Here is a 20,239-nt window from a genome sequence, read left to right as displayed (position 1 = left end):
GAGTCCATCAGGTTGCGTATTATAACAGATTAGACCTTACCTCTTACCTCTGACCTCTTCTTATGATACTCTAATAGTTAAAGCGTGTACGGCGATAACTGAGAGGTTGCTGGTTTGAATCCCTGGACCAACAAGGTAAAAACAAAATCTGCGTATAGGTTAGTAAGGTACTAAACCAGAAGTTCCCAAACTAGGGGTTACAACCCCATGGGGGTCACCTGATATGAAAATGGGGTCGGGGGAGATTGTTTTACAACTGAGTCTCATAGCCTCAAATAAAAAAAAACTATTATATAATTTCTCTTCACATGGTTGGGGTCTCACATTTTTTTATATTGAAATGGGATCGTCGGCCAAACAAGTTTGGGAACCCCTGCCTGCACTAAACCAATCTGCTGAGTTTAGTGGTTTTGGATAAGAGTTTCATAAAGAGAGATTGAGCAGCAGGTCTCTAAACTTTTGTAGAAGTAACCAGTTGGGAACTACAATAGTGACTAAAAACACTCAGAGGTGGGACAAACAGTCTGGATGTAATACATATAAACTCTGTAGCGTTAGACATTTAAGGCCGGGTGTCTCTGCAAAGCACTTTGTGACAACTGCTGTTGTAAAAAGGGCTTTAAAAATACATTTGATTGATTGATTGACATATCTGCAGCAGTCTATCGTTGTTACAGTGACCAAAGTGGTTAGCTAGCACCTAGTGGCTAATATTCACTGGAAAAAAATGACAGACCACCATCGTCTCTCTGGTCTGGGAACTCACTCAGACCGTTTAATCTGAGCATGCTCACAATAGCATTCAAGTGCATGCAGGCACACACATACTAATATGATGTCACTGCGTAGGCTATTTAACATGGCTTTGCTCCTCATATCAAATATGCTTAACACTCCCACTTAATGACATGCTTACAGCTCCTAAAGTGGTAAACAAAAACCAAAAATACATTACGCCAAAATAACACATCTGGCAGTGTTCTAAAAACTTCAGAAACATTTACATTTGCCAGCTCTCATTACTCTCCAAAGAAATACCCCTTGAAACTCTCAAACTTAGCCTTTGTCACTGGCTTGGTAAGGATATCAGCTACCATGTTTGCAGTAGGGCAGTATTCTATAGATATTCTCCCTTCTGTGTGTGCAGACCGTACAAAGTGATACTTCATATCTACGTGTTTGCTTCTCTGTCTGCATACTGGGTTCTTAGATAAAGCTATCGCCCCCTGGTTGTCCTCATATATCTTGACTGGTACATACTGGTTACTACTGTCTATTCCTTTAAGTAGTTGTACAAGATACTCTCTTGAGTAGTGGCTGCTAGTGCCATATACTCAGCTTCACAGGTGGATAGTGCCACTGTTGGCTGTTTCCTACTCTTCCACGATATAACTGGACCATTCTCACTTAAGTGAAACAGTATCCAGTTGTGCTCCTTCTATCATTTTTATCGGCTGCCCAATCAGAATCACTATATCCCTCGAGCTGTAGGCTTTCCTCACTTTTCTGAGAGTGTAGTTCTTGATCCATAGTACCCTTTAAGTACCTCAGTAGGTGTTTTTGCTGCAGCCCAATGCTGTTGCTTTGTTTTTGCTATGTGTTGTGATAGTTTATTAACAACCCAGCTCAGGTCAGGTCTAGTACTTGTCATAATGTATATCAAGCTACCTACTATCTCTTTATATCCTGTTGAGTCAATAACTTCACCCTCACTGTCAAAGTTAAACTTTTGCTCACATGGGGTGGATCTCGGTTTACATTCAGACATTCCAAATGTCACTAACATCTTCTCTGTGTCTCTTTTGAGTCATTTTGATCTCTCCCTCACTCTGTCTGAAGTCCACACCCAGGAAGTGTTAAAGTGGACCCATATCTTTCATTTTAAACCTTCTCTTCAACATTTCTTTTACATCACTGAGTAAGGTGTTGTTACTCACCGCCATGATTAAGTCATCTACCCACAATAACAGAATCACTTTCTCGTTCTCAGATTCTCTGCTGTAGACACAATGATCAGCATCATTTTGTACAAAATCCTTTTCTGTAAGGTGATCATGCAGTAACATGTTCCAGTTACGCCGGACTGTTTTAAACCATACAATGACTTATTGAGTTTTTCCCCTGTTTTTGACTTGATCTCAAAACCTTCCGGTTGTTCCATATATGGCTCACAGTCCATCGGAGCATGGAGGTAAGCAGTCTTCACATCCAGTTGGTGTAAGATCCTCCTGTACAGCCACCTGCATCAATGCTCTGACAGAGGTCATGTTGGCTGTCGGTGAAAAGGTCTCTTTAGAGTCAATCCCTTCTACTTCACCATATCCTTTTGTGACATATCTGGCTTTACAAGTCTCAGATCCATCTGGGCTCTCTTTCAGTCTCATTCTCTGTCAAAGAGCTCATCTCCTCTTTCATTGGGTCCGTCCACATCTTTGACTTCTTAGAGTCCGTAGCCTCTCTGAATGTTTTAGGTACACCATAAGCCACTCTGTAGAAATAATCTACATGTTCACTTTCGTAATTATTACACACAGCTTTACACTGGTACTCCTTTAAGTATTCTGGAGGCTTTTTCTGTCTTGTAGGATACTGAACTCTTTACTCTCCTTAGGCTGTCTCTGACCCTGGTTGACTGTCTCTGACTCTGGTTGACTGTCTCTGACCCTGGTTGACTGTCTCTGACTCTGGTTGACTGTCTCTGACCCTGGTTGACTGTCTCTGACCCTGGTTGACTGTCTCTGATCCTGGTTGACTGTCTCTGACCCTGGTTGACTGTCTCTGGCCCTGGTTGACTGTCTCTGATCCTGGTTGACTGTCTCTGACCCTGGTTGACTGTCTTCGGTGGTGTATTTTCAGAACTCTCAATGTCATCCCCCATGACACAATCTGTGAGAGTCTGACTATCTGCACTACCTTTGGTGATGAATTTCACCAGCCTATGTTTTAGGACTTTTCCTGTCTAAGGATAATACATGTTATATGCTAGACTATATGACAGAACATGAGGACATACAGGGACCATTCAATGATCCATTTAAAGATCATTTTCAATCAAACTCTTTATAATGATGAAAGTTACAGCAAATCCCTCCTTAAGTTTAATTGAAATAAAAAAACAAGTCCCTCTACAACGTGTCCCAAATGTTACACAATTAAAGTGGATAGTAATTATAAACAAGTACAGGTAGAATGTACTACAAAGCATAACACACTGTCTACAAATGACTTACTGAAAGATTCCCAAATCTATGATCACACATAAAATACAGAACAGATGTTTGCTGAACATGAACCAAAGGTAAATGTTTATTAAATGTATGAATCAACTCCTATCTGCCCCATCAATCACACAAGATGACAACAGATAAGAGGTTACTCTGTCAAAATAAAATCTGTTTTGTACAACATTTAATAATGCTTTAAATACACATGGTATATATTTATAAATATATTTCTGTTGACAAGTAAACAACCAACTCAAAACAAATCCCGCAAATCAAGACGAAACGTCTCTGTTAAAATAGTTCAGCAGGGTTGTAGACACTGACTAAACTAAACCTTATGATGATTGGTCCATTTCAGCTGTCAATCAACTCCCTTCACCATTGAGGGACATGTCTCATTATGTGTTCATTCAGGAACTCAGACCTCTGTTTAACTCTATTCCACTTGATTTGATTGAAACCTGTGTACATGCAAATTAGTAATTGGATCATGCTGTTCTATATAAAATCTGTAATCTTAAATCAATCTTTAGCCATCGTCAATCATTCATACATTGATACAAGCAGACTGATAGATGTATCACTGAATAGGTGTCAGTATTTTCACAGATCCCTTATAAACATAGAACCCAGGATAGAGTGGCTGAGTGAATGTGGTCTGGACTCTGTGGAGGAGGGTCATTGTGTCAGAGACACTGTAGAAGGACAGAGTTCCTGCCCTGTGGTCCAGATACACTCCTACTCTGGAGGAGCAGGGGACACGGATATCAGTCCTGGTATAATTGTGGAAGAATGAGCATCTGGATGTAGAGCAGAATAACCTCCATGACTGATCATTATAACCAAACATACACTCATACCACCTCCTTTCCTGCTGATCTCTTTATATGAGACAGCTACACAACCCCTTCCCACTCCACTCTACCTCCCAGTAACAGACTCCAGACAGACCCTCTCTACACAACACCTGTTTATAGAAGGTAAATCTGTCAGGATGGTCAGGATAGAACTGGACCTCATCACTCCATGTCACCTTTCTGTTCCCCTCAGACAGACACAGGTTCTGATATGTTGTATTGGGATCCAATGTCAGCTGGCAGGAATCTGAAAGGATGAAAAACAAAGTCAGTGAAAATGTCTCTCCCTTACTTTGTGTGTGTGTGTGTGTTTGTGTGTGTCTGTCTCTGTCTCTCCCTCTGTGTGTGTGTGTCCTCTCTCTGTGCATGCTGGGAGTGAGTGTGGAGTTTGGCGGCCCTTTTTCAATATATTCATCCTTTTCTCTTGGTGGATTTCTGATTTCTATGCATGACGGGGTTGTTCAGAAAATCTAAACATTAATGGATACCATACATCTCAGGGTGTCTTTTACCCATTTTCTGTTTTCTCTGTGTGTTCTTCTGTTTTCCCTCTTCTTTATGGAGGTGTTAAAGGTTGGTTCTCTTAATAATAATGGAGGGAGGAATTGGAATAAGAGGGCTTGGGTATTGGAAGTGATTACATAGAAACAATGTAATGTCGTTTTCCTACAGGAGACACATAGTGATGAAGCTAATGAGGTTGACTGGGGCATGTGGTGGGGGGGGCAGCATGTGCTTAGTCATGGTACACATTTTAGTGCTGGGGTGGGTATTTTGTTTTCCTCTGGTTTGGGGGTGACTGTAATATCTATAACTGAAATTGTCAAGGGCCGGGTCTAATTGGTCATGGCGGATGTTATGGGAGTTCTGTTTCAGTTTTTGAATGTTTATGCTCCAAATGAGGGAACACAGTACATTGCTGTATTTGATAAGATAAAGGTTTCTTTATGACAATGTGATCAACAGGGATGTTTGGTTTTGGGGGACTGGAACTGTACAGTGGATTTTACTGTTGATCACACGGGTTTGGAACCTCATCTGAATTCTGTGTCCTGTCAGTCTGGTGTGTTGACTGAGTTTGATCTTTCTGATTTATGGAGAGTGAGAAATGCCAATGTTAGTCAGTACACATGGTTAAAAATGACTGATGGTCAAATGAGTGCAGGTTAGACAGGTTATATGTTTCAGAACGCTACTCTGGTAGAGTGGTGTGGTGTGACATTTTTCCTGTAGGGTTTTCAGATCACATTATTATTACTGTTGATTTTAAATTGTTCTGTCCACGACGGTCAATGTCACATTGGTATTTTAATATTAAGTTGTTACAGGATATCATGTTTTGTGAAAGGTTTTGTTGTTTTGGGGACGATGGAGGGCTTTGAAAAGGAATTTTGAGTCCTTGAACAGTGGGAGGTTGGGAAGACCCAAATGTGTGTTTTGTCAACAGTCTACTGCTCTGTCTAATGTTGAGGTTAGAGAGACTATTAGAGCCCTTGAACAGGACATCAAATTGATTGAGCTGTAACTGACCACTCAGACAGACCCTGGATTGGTCATGAATTTACATGATAAGAGACATGAATTAAGGTCCTTTTTGCATGAAAGGGTGAAGGGTGCCTTGATCAGGTCTCGCTTTGCCACCCTCAAAGATATGGATGCTCCCAGCACTTTTTTCTTTAACCTGGACCAGTCAATATCGCCATGTAAACAGATGGTCTGTCTTCATCTCCCTGATGGGAAAGTGACTACAGACGATGTTGAGATGCGCCGACATGCTGTGGATTTCTACTCTGCACTTTATAAAGCAGAGTCCTGTGATCCTCTGTGTGCTGAACAGCTGGTTTTATGAGAGGATTTCCTCTGCAGGGGTCAACTGGGAAAAGAGTGAGTCATTTTGGGCAGGTCAGCTTCCTGTGGGGTCTCTTCCTCAGTTACCTCAGTTTTTCTAGTCTCTGATATGTTCCAGGAAAGGATCTGGGAGGGTGTAGTGGAGAAGGTGTGTGCCAGATTGTCTTGGTTGAAATGGTTGTTAGCCCAGCTGTCGTATAAGGGAGGGGTTCTGGTAACTAACAACCTGGCCCCCTCAACTCTGTGGCACAGACTCATGGTTGTACAGCTGTCTGGGTGCTTGATAAAAACTCTGCAGAGGACACTTGTTAACTTTAACTGGTCTGGACAGGACTGGGTTAAGGCGGCAGCCCTGTATCTACCACTGAATGAGGGTGGGCCTGGTGGACATTACTTCTAGAGTCAAGGCGTTCTGTCTTCAAGCAGCCCAGAGACTGTTGTACAGTGACTATTCCAGCTGGGTGGATACAGCACATACTCTGATGATGAAGCTGTGTTGTGGAATTTCTTGAACTGTATAACTAGGTTACTAGTTAAAAGAACTGAGTCCCCATCTTAAATAAGAAAAGGAATGAAGGAGGGGGGATCTGTTATGGAGATTTTGAACTAATGTACATTTGAGAAATGTCTGTCTTCCATTGGCTAGTATGTAAATCTTTACTTTGATTGTGACACACATGTCTGTATAATATCAGAGGATTATTCTGTCCTTTTTACCATGTTCTCCAGCCTTGACAAAGAAGGGGGTCAGTCCTTTTGTTCCTCAGAAATGTGGTCCTTGGGGGGAAGTAGGAGCAATTGGCTTATTTAGGTAAACGCAGCCCTCCCTTTAGGTAAAACCTATGTGACACGAGACAGATGGGCAACAACTTACCACACCCCTTTTTCTATGTAATATATACTGTTCAATGACCTGTATTGAGTCAGAGACTCCTCAGACGATTATGTTTGTAAGCGTTTGACGCGTCTCTCTTATTTGCAAATAATAATAAATGGTTAAACTGTGCCAAGATCATTTTGTCGCTGTTCTTACTCCTTTAAGAGTGTTGATCGATGGAATTGCCATCACAATTTGAGAGCTCGTCCTCGGTTACTTAACCTGGTGTCTTTAATCATATCCTAGCTGGTCATCCGTGCACGGCCGGAGACTAGGTCTCTGGAGCCTTAAATTCTCCCCCGCTCGTGGACTGGCTGCGAGAGGGGTGAGAGTGATGGCGCCTGGCTTATATGATTTTTGGGATTCATCAGTACAGGTATCCAGGCTTAAATGTAGTACTAAGGAGGTTAGAACGCCATACAGTTGCGGTTGGACCGCAAGGGTTAAAATCTGCATTTAAGGTTGGATCTTATCGATAAAATCTGCGGCAAAGGTTGGACCTTTTGAGAGGTTGGACCTCTTTAGATTTGCAGTAAAGGTTGGACCTTTGAAAATAGTTTACTGGGTGATTCAGGGATATGGTTAAGTGCGGCAGTAAGCCATTGATTGTCTCTCGTAGTTACGTGGGCCAAAACAAAACAAACAAAAACGATTAATAAATAAATTAATGCCTGATGTTTATGGTGTTTGGACAGGTGAACTAATGTATCTTTTTGGTAGTTATTAGGGTTTCCGGTACATGGCGTTTTCGTCTACCGGGCAGACTAGAGGACTATAGCAGTTATGGTATACAGTTGCTTGGAAGGCGTAGGCTACGGTATATAGGGAGTCTGGACGTTTTCGGACAGTTTGTGTGGGGGTTATTGATCTCCGTGTTGTAGTCCTTTTTGTTCAGGTTGGATGGATCGTCCCTCTGCCCACCCCCACCCTCCCACGGTGTTCCTCCAGACCGATCGCTGGGACTCCTTGGGGTTTTGCATCGTCCCACCCCGCCTGGCGAACATTTCCCTACAATCAACGTAGCCAACTCTGCTGGAGGCCGTCATGGCCCCTGATTGGAGAGACTATGCTGACCGCTACGTTTAAATTTATGAAGCTACCACTAGACATTCGACTGGACATTGGATTTGGGAAGATACCAGTGGGAATCAAGACATCGGCTGTTCAGATGTTGTGTTCCCGCAAGAATAGAGACGGTTCACAGCGGGCGATCCAACGGGAACACGCAGGAACGCTGAACTGCCTGAGGGAGGGGTGCGGAAGGTCAGAGGAGACGGACCAGAGAGCATCTACCGGTGAGATCAATCCATTACATGACCCCGCATATATTGATGTTGTTACACTTAATGTACAAGCATTTAGAGAAAACGTAGAGTACCAAGTTAAACCCACAATGTTTCTAACAATTAATGGTAAACAGATTGAATTTTTGGTTGATTCTGGTGCGGAATATTCTGTCTTTAGGAATAGGCCAAACTTCCAAAATTGAGTGGTAGAACCATAATTGCGGTAGGGGCTAGTGGAGAACAGACCACTGAGCGGTTTACTACCCCTCTGTCGGTTGTAGATGACGAGAGCCAGCGTTACCCAAGCCATTAATTTATGTTTTCCAATTGTTGTCCAGTTAATTTGTTAGCTAGGGATTTGATGACACAGTTAGGGATCACGCTAGAATGTTCAGACAAATGTATACGATTTAAATGTCCTGTTTTACAAGGAGTGGGCAGCCTGTTGATGATTGTTATTCATGGGATTTAGAAAGAACAGGGCCTAGAGCTGTTTCACTTGAGTTGTTAAAAAAGGCAATGAATAGAGTAGAAACGGGTTTGGCCCAGTTTATGGATATTGGCGACTTGCGTTGCTCGGCGAAAGTTTCAGAAAGTCAGGGTGTTGGTTTTGAGAAAGTGTGGTTTGCTGTTGGTAAAAGGGATTTTTTGACGGGTGAATATGTATACTAGTCTTCGGGGGGGTTTTGTGCTTGGTCTGTGCAAAATGTAAGAGAGGTGTCTCGCTTTTTCGAAGCGGAGGGTTTGGACCCCCATGTCCCCCTCGCTAAACCTGTGTTTAGAACATGGGAAAGCTTGGGTCCCTGTGTGCGGTAGTGCTGTGAAGTAGTGGACTGGGTCCCTTGTCATATGGTGGGAGTGGGATTTTCCAAGGCAGCCCAAGCCTATAGGGAAGGATTTGGGTGCACTGTTTTGGGTAAACGGGAAGTACATCTTGTGCCACATGACGGCAGGGTCCGTCAGGTCTGTGCAGTCCAGGTGGCTGCTACAGATCCTAGGTTAGCGGAAGTTCCACTCTCCTTGTGGTCACAGCATAACTATGATGTTGGGCTAATTAACAATGCACAGCCTCTTGTAGTTACACCTGGAGGACCCCATAGACCATGCCAGACTCAATACCTACTGCAAGCAGAGGCTATTATTAGGATAGCTCCCGTGTTTCAAGAATTGTTAGAGAAAGGCATGTTTGTTCCATGTCCAAACAGCCCCTGTCGCACTCCTATTTTCCCAGTAAAGATCTAAAATCAGTTGGACTCGAGTTTGCTCTTGTATATAATGGTTTTTGGATAATTGAATTGTCAATACCTGGTTATGGTCGACCTAGTACATGCATTTCCATTTTGGTATTCCCTGTGCACAAGGGTTCCGATTGGCTGCATTGTGTGTTCCTTGGTGGGATATTTTATCTCGTTTACCGAGGTTGTTGTTAACTTGGAAGTTTTGAAATCGCAAGGTTTTACTTTGTTGGGTGTACACTTGGGTGAACGCATTCATTGCATCATTGTTGTGGTTCTTTAGCGGGCCCACTTTTTCGGCTTTTGCCTTAGTGCTGAATCCGCAAAATTGAAATTTGCCTTGTAGTGTTGTGCTGGTTGCTGGGACACGTGGGGGTGTTTGCCTGCTAATTTAGGAATGTATACGAGAATAATGTCCTCAATTTAATTAGAGGGAAATATATTGGAAAGTGGTACAATGCTGCTTCTCTAATTTGGCAAAATATGATCTTGTGGTTTTGCTATGAGGAGTTAAAATAGTGTGTTTCTCTCTCCTTGTATGGAGATGTCCTATTGTCCCATAAATTAAGATGTCCTATTTTAAATGTTGAATTGGGATTGGTTAATTAATAATGTTTAAATTTGTTTGTATTTACAATGATACCTGGGATAATACTTGTGTTTTCAGACCTACGCCTGATGCTCTTTACCGGTGTTTAAATTCTAGCCTGGTAAACTGACAAATGAGGTAGATTGATGTGACTTTATTTGGAGATCTAGGCTGGAGTATCCTGGGGATCACTCCCTGATTTTTCTTTGATTTTAATGACTTGTTTTCTGTTAACTTGGCCTTTCTTGAGAGTTTTTTTTCCCCCTACTGTCGCTGTGTTGATAAGATAAGCAATTTTTTTTGGCGAACAGCAACGATATTAGATGGGTAGAGCAATAACTCGGAACTTTCCGTTAACGTGGGATATCGACTAAGTTGTAAGCATGACGTCTTTTACTACAGACAGTCTGAAGACCATGTGACATTTTTGTGTGGACACTTTCCTTGGCTCCAGGAAGGGGGGCAGACCCCCTCGATTGGCCTTTGCACTAAGGGTTCCATTCGGGTGTTCTGCCTGTTCTCACCTGTGGTCATTTGCCCAACATGAGTATGGTTTTTCAACATATTTGTAGTAAGGGTGGAGACCTATAGTCATCCAACTTTGTTCATTGCTAGAACAATCTTAATGTCGTTGCATGACATATGCATGACTGTAGCGATTTTGGCTGACTGCCACTATTCTGAATAACATAAGTTGAGAAAATTCCCTAGACTTTAGGAGGTAGATTGAGTCATGATGTTTGTGTGGCCTGAACTTAGTTTGGCCATTGCCTGTGGAAATGCTAATTTTGATCTGCTAATTTGGGAGTTTCGCTGGGTGAGACAACTTGGTTTCTGGGGTTTCATTCCTTCACACGAGCGACCGTGTGGCTCAGTTGTTTCTATTAGATTTTCTTTGTGGAAGTTTTTATTATTTTCGCATTTGTTTTTGTTAGATTTTCAGTTTGTGACTTTACTGAATGAATGTTATTGATTCCCCCCAACTATCGATTTTTCTTTTCATGTTCGTCCTATAATGGTTTTGCTTTCACGCTTGGAGTCATTCTCTGTTGACTCTGTCGTGAAAGCAGAGGGGGCACTGTATGAAATTATCTATGATGAAAAAAAGTTGAACTTAGAGTTCAAAGCAAATTAAATAAGTATTTAAAAAGTTACATGAAGAATTTCGTTTTTCTGAAAATGTATACAAAATCTAACATGATTATGGTTGAGTAGTGTAAGAGCCAAATAGGGAAAATAATAATTTAGTTTAAAAACAGTTAAAATGGTAAAAAAAAACTATTTAATGTATTGGTTTTAAAATGCATGATGTTTAGTAATGTTTAGGTCTGATAATATTTCAGTATTTTGAGCTTCCAGTCAGATAGCACTACGTCACAGTGTAATTGATTGGATGTAGTTAGTTTTAGTTTGAAAAGACGTTGGAAGCAACACAGTTTAATGACCGTGCGTACCATGTATAATTTAGTGTTTTATAAGTAAACATTTAAAAAGAAGAACGTTTGGTTTGCTCATGTTTCAAATACTGGTTGTAGTTAGACTGACTTCAAAAGGTGGCATAGAAGAATTAGAAGCAACTAGGTGCTACTACAAGTAGAATACATCTTACCATGTGCAGGGAGCACATTTGGTTATTCCTTACATGTTTACTAAGTTTTGCCATGTTTTACTTAATACTGAGAAAGTAATTCTGCATCAAGTTTTATTCTAGAAAACCATGTTAAGAAGTTTTACATAGTCTAAATTGTAAAGAGAGGTACAGACCCCCTGGAGTGCTCAGCTCACTGACACAGACACCATGTGTGGGGTGGGGGGGCTGTTTGAGATGGGTTCTTTGTCTTGTTTGAACTCTTTAGAAGGGAAACAGATTGGTGAATTTGATTGTTGTTCTGATACAACACAATCAGATGCAAATTATATAGCGACTGAGATCTGGTTAGGCGAACTGAGAATTGTTCATGAACTACTCTTTGAGACTGATACTTCAATGTAAGCAAACTATCTTAACTGAGGAGTAATTGGAACAGTAATGGGAAATTGAGTCCATCTGTTCTTTGTGTTGGTTTGTTATTTGTTGGTTGTTAAACCAACTATAGAAAAGAGTGGAATTGTAATTTTGCTACACTAGCAGAACAGAAGCACCAGACATGTTTTAACTATACTGTTACTGTTTACAACTGTTCTAATCTATTTAGACAAAGGAAGCAGAAAGACATTGGAAATATAGGTTTTGAGTGTTTGGTAGGACTGGGTTCTAATGCATCAGCAAAATGCAACAAGCTAATGTCCATCCATCCATCTTCATCCGCTTCATCCGGGGCCAGGTCGCGGGGGCAGCAGTCTAAGCAGGGATGCCCAGACTTCCCTCTCCCCAGACACTTCCTCCAGCTCTTCCGGGGGGACACAGAGGCGTTCCCAGGCCAGCCGGGAGACATAGTCCCTCCAGCGTGTCCTAGGTCTTCCCCGGGGTCTCCTCCCGGTGGGACAGGACCGGAACACCTTCCCGGAAAGGCGTTCAGGAAGCATCCGGAACAGATAATGGAATGGACATATTTCTGATTGTGAACTGTGCAGTTGCATCTAATCTTCTCAAGGAGAATTCACTGACAGGTACAGGACACTTGAAAGCGATTCAGCAATAGAGGACTGGTTGGATCCCAGAGAGACTGAGTTTGGCTTAAAGGACAACTGTGAGGTGGGCTGAGATGAGATGGATCTCACAGACACACACACACACACACAGACAGACAGATAGACAGACTGTCCTAAAGCTATAAGCGGACTCTACCCTGGGGTGCCGCACGTCTACAGTGATGCCTGGTTCCTGAGCTGGACTAATTCTAGTCCTGATGATTCTGCCATGAGATGGAGAAGGCAACCTCCAACCGAGAGTATGGAGTCGAAGGAAAGCTTCGGTTCTGGACAACGTTTACTGGGGCGTGGAAGACCAACTGCACGAAATCATGCCACGCTGATTGGGTCCATACCAGGTACATCTCATCTGCTGTCCAGGTAGCTGAGAGAGGAACCTGGGGACGACGACACGCTACAGGAGGCGTTTAAAGGTTAGGCAAAAAAGTGAATTTTCTGGTGCTAGTAACCATCACTTCCAATCCAGCCTGCAGCTATAGAGCCCTGAGCTAAAACTGGTCATTCTAGCATTCACAAAGGAGAACACACAGATTATTGTGACCTGGCTGATAAAGCAGCTAGAATGAAGACAACTAGAGCTGTGTCATGGTAACCTACATTTGAGCTATGAAGGACAACACCTTGGAATATACATCTGACTTTCACGTTCTGTTACACCGACCTGCCAAGAAATGGTTCATAACTGACTGTCTGACGTTTGGAGGAGCAGAACATTTGTGATGACTTTGGAAGTACATCTAATTGGAACCACGAGAGGACTTTTCAGTGAATCTAGTAATTGGCATGAGAGGACTTTGTAATAGTGACAAATTAAAGGATGTATTCAGTGATAGGTGTTTACACACCCACATGTCGATGCTACATGCCCCATACTGTCAATATATGTGTCACTTGAATTAATATCTTTTTAGCAGTGATTTTAACATAAAAGGTTTTTCTGTACTATGTTATAATTCTGTATAATGAAAGTGTGTGATCTTGGAGTTAATACGAGGGTAATGGTCTAGAAGCATGTAAGTGAGGATCCAGACATTTCAGATTTTTTCCGTTCTCTAATCATTAAGGATAATGATATCGACAGGGTCATGTTGTTAAAGAGTACTGTTTTGTTGCAGTCTACATCCTAATGAGTAAACTGTTTAAGGATTGAAACCAATGTCATGATGCGGTGAGCAGCAGCGCCACCGTGCCATAGTTTCTCAGTTTCTCACGAACACATCCTGGACTGTCACATGTTTCCAATCTTCCACACCAGGTCCCAATCTAGCTAATTTGTATGTGTATGTATGTTTCCCCTCTGCTCCCCACATTGTGGATCATTGTTGCTGTCGCTTGTCATTAATGCTGTCTGTTAGTATACCGGTGAGTGTTGTTAATGTACTGTTGAATGTTGATTGTTAAGACGCGTTGTCGCGCACTTTATTTTCATTCAGTCAGTAGTTAGTTTCGTTTTCCGTTCGTGTTTGGTTTGTTTGTTGTTTTAATAAAAACCCACGAACGAGAGTACTGCCTGCGCCTGGTTCCTAACCAACACTACACCACGACGAGTTGTTACAACCAAGGGTTGATTTGGTATCAAGAGGATGGATTGTTATGGAAATGTTGAACTAAGGTACATTTGAGAAATGTCTGTCGTTCCATTGGCTGGTATGTAAATCTTTACTTTGATTGTGACACACATGTCTGTATAATATCAGATGATTATTCGGTACTTTTGACCATGTTCTCCTGCTTGACAAAGAAGGGTGTCAGTCCTTTTGTTCCTCAGGAATGTGGTCCTTGGGGGGAAGAAGGAGCAATTGGCTAGTTTAGGTAGACGCAACAGTAAACATTATGGCAGGAAGGATAAGGTGGGGGGACAGCCCTCCCTTTAGGTAAAACCTATGAGACACGAGACAGATGGGCAAAAACTTACCACACCCCTTTTAACTGTAATAAATACGGACTGTTTATGTATTAAGTTAGAGACTCCTCGGACGATTATTTTTGTAAGCGTTTGACGCGTCTCTCTGCAAATAATAATAAATGGTTGAACTGTGCCAAGAAAATTTGGTCTCTGTTCTTAATCCTTTAAGAGTGTCGATCGATGGAATTGCCATCACAGATCTGGTATTTGTTAATGGTCATCATTGAATGGTGACAGTAGATCACTGGGTCCTCCATCAGTCTGTCAATATCTCCATCTGTTTAAACAATCAGTGTATCTGTTCTTTGTCCAGATGGTGTGTGTCCCTTCTGAGTTGAATAGGTAACCTACAGTGTCCTTAGTTCCTTGGGATAAGATGGGGGGACAGCCCGCCCTTTGGGTAAAACCTATGTATTGTTGACAGTTGGGCCGTATCTTACCACACCCTTTTAACTGTTATAAGTACACTGACTGTTGTGTGTTTCCTCAGAGATTCCTCACAGGTTTATTTTAGAAGCTTTTGACGCATGTCTCTATTTGCAAATAAACTGCTAATTATGCCAATAGAATTTTGTCTCTGTCCTAAAATAGTTCCTTTTGATGGAATTACCATCACAGCTATCCGGTTGGGTCTGGATAGACATCTCTTCCTCTTGTAGTTGGAGGAGGTTGATTTGTCTGGCCTGACTCCTTTTTATCACTCTGTTATGCAGGCCTGGAGAGTGTTCTGTATGTCCCAGAAGATCAACACACTGCCCAGGATGTTGCTGTTTGAAGAGCCTCTTTTTCACAATTCTATGGTTTAGTCCCGTGCTCTGGATTCAGCCAACCTTCACTCATGCCTTCAGGGAGTGGGGTGTATGAAGCTGGGGCATCTGATGCAGAGCAGATCATTGGAGGAGTTGGGAGAGAGAGCAGGGATCTGGTCGTATCGTTTGGGGAGGAAGGTCGTGGCTGAGTTCTGATTCCTTGCCAGCATCTCATCAACGGTCTGTGACTGACGTCTCCTTCTCTGATTGGTGGATGAACAGCCTGGATTACGTTTTCCCTGAGCTCAATGTCGTGTTGTTGCTGGGACATTTCAAGAGGATGTGGAACTTCTTTCATTCAAACCCCTGAGCTGAGGGAGTTCAGGGCTGTGGGGAAGAAGGCCATGTACACTGTCTGTGTGAAGGTGTCCCATGTTTCCTCCCTAGAAGAGGTGAAATCCACGATGTGGGTGGGTGTGTTTGGTCCAGGTTTGTGTTATTTGAGTGTATTTTAGTATCTTTTGTAAAGGAGAGTCTCTGTCTCTGTTTCTCTCTCTTTGTGTGTGTGTGTGTGTGTGTGTGTGTGCAGTTGTGTGTGTGTGTGTGTGGTTGTATTTCCTCACATGTTAAGAAATCCTCTCTGGTCTTGGGCTCAGCAGGTGGTCCAATCTGACCTGTAGTCACTATGGAGACAGACAGACTTATATATCACAGGTCCACATTAATCATGTCTACTAGTAATCTACATACAGGTAACTAGAGGGGAGATGGACTATAGATGGACCATATTTGTATATAATTGTATATGAGTTCCAGTGGTTCAGGCCAGTCTGTCATGGCTTTGATTCTGCTCACTGACTAGAACCAAGATGTTATGGGGACAGTGACTGTTGACAGATCTCAGATCTCTACTTGATAACTACATTGATTCACTGAAGATATTGAGGTCATTCATACTCTTCTGCTCATTTCCTTATGCTTCCCCCTTTCTTCTTCTCCTATTTTTGTCATTTCTTCTCCTCCTCCACTTCTTGAATAAGTGTTTTGATGACAATATTTTGTATATGGACCATTTGAGTTTTGTCTGATTGTTACCCGCCAAGACAAACAGATATTACAATAGTCTATTAATATTGTGTATTTGCATTCATAATGTCCTCCTCGAAATAATATTGGTTGCATTATAACAATAAATGTAGTTCTAAGACAAGTAAAAATCATAACGTTTAATATTAATAATTTATATTAATAATAATTTTGACCAACCTTCCCAAAATATCCTGTCCAGTTCCTTTTTGCATACATCCTGTATTTGATCTTTCAGTTCAGAGACTGATTTCTTGACATTCTCAAAAGAGATGTGTGGATAAACAGTGATACTGGGTAAGACCTCAGATCCAGGAGAGACACAGAGAGACTGGAAACTCTACAGAGAGGGAAAGAAGCAACAGGTTTTGACATGGACAGACAGTGAATTAAGTTCCTGTCCATTTCACTGGTAAAGAAGTAAAGAGACATCCATTACAGAGTATTGTAAGGTAAGTTAGTGATGTCACCTGGAGGAAATGGATGTGATCCTCTGTGTGAGAGAGCTGCTTCAACTCAACATCTCTCCTCCTCAGCTCAGCAACCTCCTGCTCCAGTTGTTCCAAGAGTCCTTCAGCCCGACTCACTTCAGTCTTCTCCTGAGCTCTGATTAGCTCCTTCAACTCAGAGCGTCTTTTCTCAATGTAGCAGATCAGCTCAGTAAAGATCCTCTCACTGTCCTCCACTGCTGCCTGTGCAGAGTGCTGTTAGGACACAGAGAGAGAAGGGGGTCCATTTTAAGTTAATTCACTCTCCTATCAACAGGATTATAGACAGATTGTAAATGTAAATATACAGTGCCAGTCAAAAGTTGAGATACACTAATCCATTCAGTGGGTGTGTCCAAACTTCTGATTGGTCCTGTACAAGTATTTATATCAGCCACAACACTCACCTTCAGAATGTCCACAGTCTGTCTCAACTCCTGAATCTTCTTCTCTCTCTCCCCAATTCTCTTCTGGGATTCCAAATATTTCTCTCCAAACTGTCTCTGCAGAGAAATACATCATAAACAAATGTAATCAGCAAAGTGTAGCAATTTTAAATTATATCACATTTATTAATTGGGATATGTTCTTCTTTCTTGTAATCTTGGTTATAGTCACTATATACAGTCGGTACATACAGGTTCTGGTCATGAAATTAGAATGTCATCAAAAAGTTTATTAATTTCAGTAATTCCATTTAAAAAGTGAAACTTGTATAATGTATACATTCATTCCACACAGACTGATATATTTCGAGTGTTTATTTCTTTTAACTGTGATGATTATAACTGACAACTAATGAAAATCCCAACTTCAGTATCTCCCAAAATTAGAATATTACTTTTTAGAAATGTTGGCCAAATGAAAAGTATGAACAGGAAAAGTATGAGCATGTACAGCACTCAATACTTAGTTGGGGCTCCTTTTGCCTGAATTACTGCAGCAATGCGGCGTGGCATGGAGTCGATCTGTCTGTGGCACTGCTCAGGTGTTAAGAGAGCCCAGGTTGCTCTGATAGTGGCCTTCAGCTCTTCTGCATTATTGGGTCTGGCGTATCACATCTTCCTCTTCACAATAACCCATAGATTTTCTATAGGGTTAAGATCTGGCAAGTTCGCTGGCCAATTAAGAACAGGGATACCATGGTCCTTAAACCAGGTACTGGTAGCTTTGGCACTGTGTGCAGGTGCCAAGTACTGTTGGAAAATGAAATCTGCATCTCCATGAAGTTGGTCCACAGCAGGAAGCATGAAGTCCTCTAAAAATTCCTGGTAGATGGTTGTGTTGACCTTGGACCTAAGAAAACACAGTGGACCAACATCAGCAGATGACATGGCACCCCAAACCATCACTGACTGTGGAAACTTTACACTGGACTTCAAGCAACATGGATTCTGTGCCTCTCCTCTCTTCCTCCAGACTCTGGGACCTTGATTTCCAAAGGTAATGCTAAATTTACTTTCATCAGAGAACATAACTTTGGACCAGCAGCCCAGGCGAGACTCTTCTGACGCTGTGTCTTGTTCAAGAGTGGCTTTACACAAGGAATGCGACAGCTGAAACCCATGTCTTGCATACGTCTGTGCGTAGTGATTCTTGAAGCACTGACTCCAGCTGCAGTCCACTCTTAGTGAACTTCTCCCACATTTTTGAATGGGTTTTGTTTCACAATCCTCTCCAGGGTGTGGTTATCCCTATTGCTTGTACACTTTTTTCTACCACATCTTTTCCTTCCCTTCGCCTCTCTATTAATGTGCTTGGACACAGAGCTCTGTGAACAGCCAGCCTCTTTAGCAATGACCTTTTGTGTCTTGCCCTCCTTGTGCAAGGTGTCAATGGTCATCTTTTGGACAGCTGTCAAGTCAGCAGTCTTCCCCATGATCGTGTAGCCTACAGAACTAGACTGAGAGACTATTTAAAGGCCTTTGAAGGTGTTTTGAGTTAATTAGCTGATTCGAGTGTGGCAACAGGTGTCTTCAATATTGAACCTTTTCACAATATAAAAATTTTCTGAGATATTGAATTTGGGGTTTTCATTAGTTGTCAGTTATAATCATATAGTCGGTACATATAGTTGGTACATATAGTCGGTATATATAGTCGGTATATATAGTCGGTATATATAGTCGGTATATATAGAACCAGGGACATTAGTTAAATTCCCTGACCACTAGGGAAACTTGCCTGTCCTATTTGGCGTGGCATCTTATATTAAAACTGCCTTTTAACCATGTACATCTGTTAATACACCACACCCTCTTGTTCCTTAAATAGTCTTACTAAATTGTTCTGATTCTAGTCAAAGGGTGAGGTTTACATCAGTGGTATAAAATTGGTCAGGTATAATAAAATACTTAGGTAAGGTTTACAGATTGCTCACGGTGTAACTGTTACAAACACATACACAACTAAATATAATTTTATATCAAACACACCCACATCCACACAGACCTTATACATTTTATCCTATACTGTAGAGTTCCCATCTTACTTGTTTCTCAGTCCTTTCTGCTGCAGCTGAGACTGTATCATGTCCTTTATGTTCATCCATTGTACAAAGATAACAGACACACTGCTGATCAGTACGACAGTAAACCTCCAGTAGTTTGTCATGATGAAGAACAGATCTTCTCCTGTAGTTTGTTTGGTGGCTTGGACCAACTTGTGCTTTTTAAGGCAGGAGATTCATAGTGAGGCTGGAGGTGAGTCTCACAGAAAGAAGCCAGGACACACCAGACAGGACTTGACAGCTTTGAGTTTTCTCCCAGTGCAGAAATCACACTCCACATCTCCAGGTCCAGCATAACAATGATCAGGAAGAGCAGCTTGGAGTCCTTGTCTTCTTCAGATTTTCCACCAATTCAGAAAACATGGTGTTTCTGTTTAGAACAGGTCTTGGTATGAAGGTCTGTCTGCACTGAGGGCAGCTGTAGATACCCTTGTCATCTTCCTGATCCAAACAGTCCTTAATACAACTCATACAGTAGCTGTGTCCACATGGAATAGTTACTGGATCTTTCAGTAGATCTAAACAGATTGAACAACTGATTGAGTTTATATCCTGTGCCATTTTTCAAACACATATAAACGGAGAAAAAAGAACAAGAGATTACTTTCGTTTTCCTTGAACTGCTTTTTCTCAGAGGAGTGGTTTGTTTTCTGTGACTTCCTGGTTCTGTGGTGAACTCAGATGTCAGATATCAGGTCTGGCCAGTAGAGGGCATTATTGATCTATCATAGCCAGTAAATATTCTCAATTCTGTTACATTCAAGGTCTAGTTCATAATTTCTCCCAATTCCAGAACAATTAGCAGAACAGCAGACGTGAATGCAGAAAGAGATTGCATGTCAAACAAATAGAGATCTCACATATTTACTACAACGTTCTCTGTATCTCAAACTTGTTAAAGGAACTGCAATTGTTCAAAGTGACCTGAGTAAG

At 41.7% G+C, this 20,239-nt stretch overlaps 1 pseudogene; it reads right to left on the bottom strand.

The window, feature by feature from the left end:
• Window positions 1–3,135: 3,135 nt before the first annotated feature.
• LOC117594491 lies at window positions 3,136–19,931 on the bottom strand (annotated as a pseudogene).
• Between the last annotated feature and the right edge of the window lie 308 nt (window positions 19,932–20,239).

Source organism: Esox lucius, chromosome 5 (genome assembly GCF_011004845.1).
Source record: "Esox lucius isolate fEsoLuc1 chromosome 5, fEsoLuc1.pri, whole genome shotgun sequence".
NCBI classification, from domain to species: Eukaryota; Metazoa; Chordata; class Actinopteri; order Esociformes; family Esocidae; genus Esox; species Esox lucius.
The sequence above is the reverse complement of the archived record's forward strand: the minus strand, read 5'-3'. Positions and strand labels throughout refer to the sequence as shown.